Genomic DNA, 6000 nt, shown 5'->3' with positions numbered 1-6000 from the left:
TACCATTTAAAATATCGGTGGCCAGTAGGACTGAGATCTGGGCTCCAAAGGAATCTGAAACAGGCAGGAGGGAAGAGAAATTGGACAAATGCCATTGCAGTCCCTGGATCCTGAGCCCATGAAATAGGTGCTCGGAGCTTTTTATGAGGCTTTTCATGATCACTGTTGCACTCTGTTCCTTGGTGTTCCAGCTCTGTAAGCCCCAAAGAAGGATTATTTCTAATTATTCTTTTATCAATAACCAAGTAGTCTGTTGGGATTAGCCTCAACTGAATGCAGTGTCCTACAGCCTGAGGAAAGAAGATGTTAGGATTATTTAACAGGTTTATTAGGATCCCTTTCCTCCTTGATCCCTTCCCACAAATACTTTTCCTTCTTGTAGACAGATCCCTGCAATGCCTTTACTAAATGACAAAGCCTTTTTCATTCCACAATTGGAGACAAAGCCTCAAATGCAGCTAAATCCAGGAAAAAGGATCACAGATATTTAAATTTATACTAAGGAGTAAATGACTAGTATTACAGACTCTTAGCTGGTCTATTAAATTAGGAAAGAGCTTCACATGCCTGAGTCCAAACTCTATTTTGAGGAGGGAACTGAGAAGTGACCAACATAATCTGGAGCAAATTCTTTTCTAAAAGTTTTAATAGGGGAGCATTGAAGACAGATTTTTTGTACCAGTTTTATTAAGGGCCGCTTTTGGAGTATTACAAAGCCAACTGTTACAGCAGATCAGTCATTAAAGGAATTGAACGTGGTCAATGCTCAAAACACATCCTCCCTTTGACTCTGCCTTGGTAGTATGAATCTGATTCTTCTCTGTCCTCTTAGCACCCAGTACAGTGCCTGCCTCATAGACAGCACCCAGCAAATGTTTCATGAAAGATTAAATCTCTCCAGAAATAGGGAAGGCCTTTCATTGAGCCCCTCCCCTCCCAGTCATTGTTCTCTCACTCTACTTCCTGTGTACAGACTGTTTAGATAGCTCCACAGGTTAGGAACTTTGTCTTTGGGCAGGACTAATAATTGGGTCAACTGTCATGGTTGAACCCATAATACTAGCTTTCCTCGAAGCATATGAGGAGCTAGTCAGATTGTAGTGTGAGATATTTAGAAGCAAAGACCAGGAGATCAATGTGTCTTTGGAGTTCAAAGTCACCAATGCATCTCTGAGTACTGTGGGCAGCCTAATGGAGGGAATGCAGATCCCATTTTGGAGCCAGCACATCTTCCCCAACAGACTTCTTTCACTCTTTTGGGAGGAATCCTTCTCTGGCTGTGACTGAAACTACAAGGTAAGAGTAGAGAGGGGACTGTAAGGTTTTGGAAATCACTCAGATTCAGAGGCTTGTGGGAAGTAAGTAAAGAGCTCCACTTCTCAGGATCTGCTCTCAGCTTCACAGCACCCACTGCCACTAGTTCTACCTGCTTATGCTGTCCCTTTGCTGGATCACCTGCACTCACCTGCAGGGGCTGGACCCAGGCAAGACTCCTGGACCCCAGCATGCCTTCCTCTCATTAGGCTGCCTTGATTAGGTCCCACTGCTTATATCTTCTGTGTTCATGGCCAAAGTTTCCAGTCCGGATGACAGTGGTGAGACAAGCCCTTGAGGCAGGGCTACCCATCAGCCCCAGATAGAAACAAGATCCAGTAGCTGGGCCCACTTCTGTTGGCTTATGGCTCAGCATTGGATGAGAGTCTGGAGAGCCTTCAGTTGGCCTGAACCAATGAAATGAATCCAAAGATACAGTTTCTGTAGCCATTAAAGAGAAACTTCCACCTATGATTGGCCCCAGGGCACCTCACTTCAGGACTCTCTCATTGGCTTGGAACAGAATGCTGGCAGCCAGATCACCCTGTGGGGAGCCAGCACCTACGTAGACATGCAGCTGGGCACAGCCTGCTTCTGGGCACTCAGGGGAGAGGCAGATAGAGGAGGAAGTATCAAGCGCCTCCCTCTGCTTAACTGGTGACTTCGTGAGGGTCCATCCACTTCTCCTTTCTGGGCCTTTCCCCTCGGGCTGGGCCTGCTTGCTTTCCTGATCCAATTCCCCCACAGGACTTCAATTCCCAGGTATGGTGGTGACTGGCAACATGGGGTAAGATGTAGCTTTTTCTCAGAGTTATTTGCATTGTTGTAGAGGATTCCCGAAACCTGAGAGGCTGTGATGGTCCAAAGAAATCATAGGTTCATAAAATCCTGGTGCCCAAAGGGAACTCTGATTGTTCTCACTTTGCAGTTGAAGAAGAGAACTGAAGTGAACTCTGAGAGGTAACGGAATTTGGTCAAAGTCATACAGCTCATGAGTGGCAGGTCTCTTGACCACTAGCAAGGGCATTTCTGAATCATCACAAATGAATTGTGAGCTATAGTATTTCATGTGCCTTTCTATTCCTTAAACCACAGGATTTCTGCCTCTGGGAAACTCTTGTTTCCACTGAGGAGATCTTCAGAGCATAAATGTAGCTTATTAACTTTCCCAACATATTTTTAACGGTATCTTCAATAGATGAAGAAGGAGGCTTGCACTGTGGGCTTTCTCTCATTGTTTACTCTCTTCTCGTGACTACCAATCCAGTAGTGAATTGACTGTGGCCAGGGCTCTGCAGCCATGTAACCAGCTGTTTACTTAGGAAACCATCCAACTAGGGCCTCTAGTCACTAGCATCGTGATGTTTGAGCCATTATTGTTCAAGATGCAGCAAAGAAGCAAGTCAATTACTAAATGGCAAAAGGTTTGACCCTAAGCTATTGCCACATTAATATGAGTGCTTTTTTTCTTCGTGGATTTATCCTTCAAACTCTCTTTAGGTTAGAGATCTGGGTTTATTTGTTCATATGTAAGATGAACGTTTGGAAAGTTCTGAAATCCTGGCCCTGGGGTAGCTCTATATCATCAACAACAACAACAAAAAGGATAAAGGGATTTTGGTTTCTCAATCCAGCTTCCCCTCATTGCTTCTGTTTCCTTGACGCTTCAGCTTCTCTCTTTCTCTTTCTCTCCTCCTCCTCCTCCTCCTCCTCCTTCTTCTTCTTCTTCTCCTTCTCCTCCTTCTCCCTCTCCCTCTCCCTCCTCCTCCTCCTCCTCTTCCTCCTCCTCCTCCTCCTTCTTCTTCTTCTCCTTCTCCTCCTTCTCCCTCTCCCTCTCCCTCTCCCTCCTCCTCCTCCTCCTCTTCCTCCTCCTCCTCCTCCTCCTCTTCTTCTTCTTCTTCTTATCTTTTAAATGCCAATTTATGTCCTGTCTTCTCAGGGAGACTACCCTTTTTGGTGCTGCCCACATCAATCTCTTCCTCCTTTGTATTCTCACTGTTCTTTCAGCCTATCCCCCTAAAGGACATTTAACTATATTCCATTTTGCATTTCTCACCATTGGTTTCATTTATATCAGCCTCATCTTCTCAGGCAGCCTGTAAGTTCCATAAGGGCAAGATACATATTTTATACTTGCTATGTGTGCCCCACAATATCTGGTGGGCATCCAAATTAGAGTAGACTTGTACCTTTTGTAATGACCTGAGAAATGATCCCAATATGCTCACGAGTGTAACTCAAGGTATAAAAATCTGTGATCACAATTTTATAAAGAGATGGAAAATAAAAGCAAGCAGGCAGGAAGGAAATACACTCAAGTGTGTAAGAGGTGGGGTGATGGGTGACTTTAACCTTTTATGTGTTCATCTGATTTGCCAAATTTTTATCAAGGAGCATTATTACTCTTATGGGAAAAAATAAGCATTATTTGAAATATAATCATAGATTCATAGGTGCAGAAAAGTAGAACAGGAAGAAATCATAGAGCTCATGTAAGTCTGTTACCTTGTTTTTAAGGTTGAAAAGCCTCGGGCACTTGTGTGGGTGATACATGCTGGTAACTCACAGTCTCCACTCTCTAGGAGAAAACAGCACAGTGTCCTGGATCTCTCAGGCTGAACCTCCTAACCTTCCTGAAACCCACCTGCTCCACTGGTTTTCCCCTCTAGGTATTGGTGCTGAAAGTGGCTGCATGATTTTCTCTTGCTGAGTTTTCCCATGATTCCTTGGAGTTTCCTGGGTGGGAAAGCCTGAAGGTTTGGCTTTGACTCATGGTCTAGTCCCTTGCTAGCCTCCTATGAAACTTTCTGCTTTTTGCCTCTGGAACACCCCAGAATGATAGGACACAGTACCTCTGCCTCCAGGTGGCTGGAAGTAAAAAACACCTAGCTCTACCCTTAACTAGCAATATAAACTCATGACTCTTGAGTACTTGCTGGGAAGGGGATCTCAAACTGATTGCCACTCAACACCTTTGCAAAGCCAGGCTAAGAGCAATACTATTGAAAGAAGACCACCTAGAAGAGATGCACACAGCCCATCCATTCCTTTCATGCTAGACCCAACACCAGAGCCATAGGTACCTGCCATGTCCACCTTTCCCATCCACTTTGGCCTACTTCACCCATAGTCAGGGAGAAAGACTGGCTGTATTATGCAAAAGAGTAGCCAGTGATTGGCCCTGAGATGACCATCTTATCCAAGGTAGCCCATTCGTGATTTGGTAGCAGACCTATGTGGTGAATTTTTGTAATAGTGTTCCTCTTGCAAGCAGTGGAATCTAACATACTCATAATTATGTACCCTTGGTTAATGCTATGAGCACTCTTTTTAAATGCACTTGGTCACCTATTGGGGAGAATAAGCACATGTAATGCACTGTATCCCTCCATAATTCCATCCATTTACCAAATGAACATTGGGCTTCTACTATGAACCATCAATTTCTTATTTTCACTTCTTAAGCCACAAAACTCTGAAAACCAAAAGCTTTCTTATAGGTTTGATAGTAAACTTATTTTAACTTATATCAAAATATTGATAGCTTTTATCCTACTTAGTATGAATATTCATATATTTCATGAAAGAAATATTAATGTATTTGACTACAGGGAGCTATGCCATAATCTGCTAAAGGTATAATATGATACAGGCAAACGTACATGATTATCTTGATAAATAAAACTCCAAATTATAAAACATATGTGGCCCCCAGAACTTTATACAAGGCACTTTAGCACTGAAAATCTGGTGGATATCCTACCAGAGTTGGTCAGGAACAGAGCAAGTCTCAGAGTGCAGGGAGTAGGTGTTCAAACCTTTAGAGGGGAGGGATTGTTGAGGTTCCAGCCAAGAAAATCCAGCTGGGACATTCAGCCATTAATCCAAAGGGCATGAACCAGGCTGCAAATAGAAGACAAAATAAGCTTAGGAGAATGACAGAACTGACACAGAACAAGAACAGTTTGAGAATAAGGGAAATGAAAAGGGTCTAGGTACAGAAGGGACATGGTGTCTATTACTCCAGTCAATTGGCTGACACCTATTAGGTGTAAGTTTGGGCCAGGCTGGCTTTAAAGATAAAATATAATGGCAGATAGATAGAGAGAAGACTGAGAAATAATCTCTGCCCTCTCTTTGCCTAAAGTCTAGAATCAGATTAGACAGGAGTGGGGTCCTGAAAGGATGGATAGTCTGAGACAATGATTTCTTTGGCTTTTTCCTACCTCTATATTTTTAAAAGAGTTTTGGAAAAAATTAAAAATCTTCCACACAGAAAAAGTGTATAAATAATAAATGTAGAACTTATTCAATGCAACACCTGTATTAACTGTTACTCAGTTCAAAAAAATAGAAAATTACCAGCACAATTGATGTTCAACTCACGCTCCCTTTCCTAATCACGACTCCTTTCTTCCCTCCTAAAAGGTAACAACTACAGTATTCTGATTTTTATATAAATCAATTTTCTCCTTTTATTTACCTTTGTACATCTTAGCATGCATTCATAATCACTACAGTTTTGTCAGTTACTGACTTTAATATAATCATTCAGTATGGTGTCCTTTGGTGTATGGCTTCTTTCACTTGATGTTATGTTTGTGAGTCATCCATGGTGTTACCTGAGGGTTATGTTATTCATTCTCATTGCTATATAATATTCATTTTTGTGAATATGCCACAAGT

General features: G+C 42.5%; 1 protein-coding gene across 1 annotated transcript in view; it reads left to right on the top strand.

Moving 5' to 3' along the window:
* Positions 1-1939: 1939 nt before the first annotated feature.
* Arhgap36 (Rho GTPase activating protein 36) overlaps positions 1940-6000 on the top strand; it is a 54771-nt gene continuing 50710 nt past the window's right edge. The window contains exon 1 of the mRNA XM_021240609.2: positions 1940-2076. The gene's annotated coding sequence lies outside the window, so the exon portion shown is untranslated. The remainder of the gene's footprint in view (positions 2077-6000) is intronic.

The sequence above is a fragment of the Heterocephalus glaber genome, unplaced genomic scaffold (genome assembly GCF_053883595.1).
Source record: "Heterocephalus glaber isolate CG9 unplaced genomic scaffold, H.glaber_assembly_v1.0 deba00001729, whole genome shotgun sequence".
Classification (NCBI taxonomy): Eukaryota; Metazoa; Chordata; class Mammalia; order Rodentia; family Bathyergidae; genus Heterocephalus; species Heterocephalus glaber.
The sequence above is the reverse complement of the archived record's forward strand: the minus strand, read 5'-3'. Positions and strand labels throughout refer to the sequence as shown.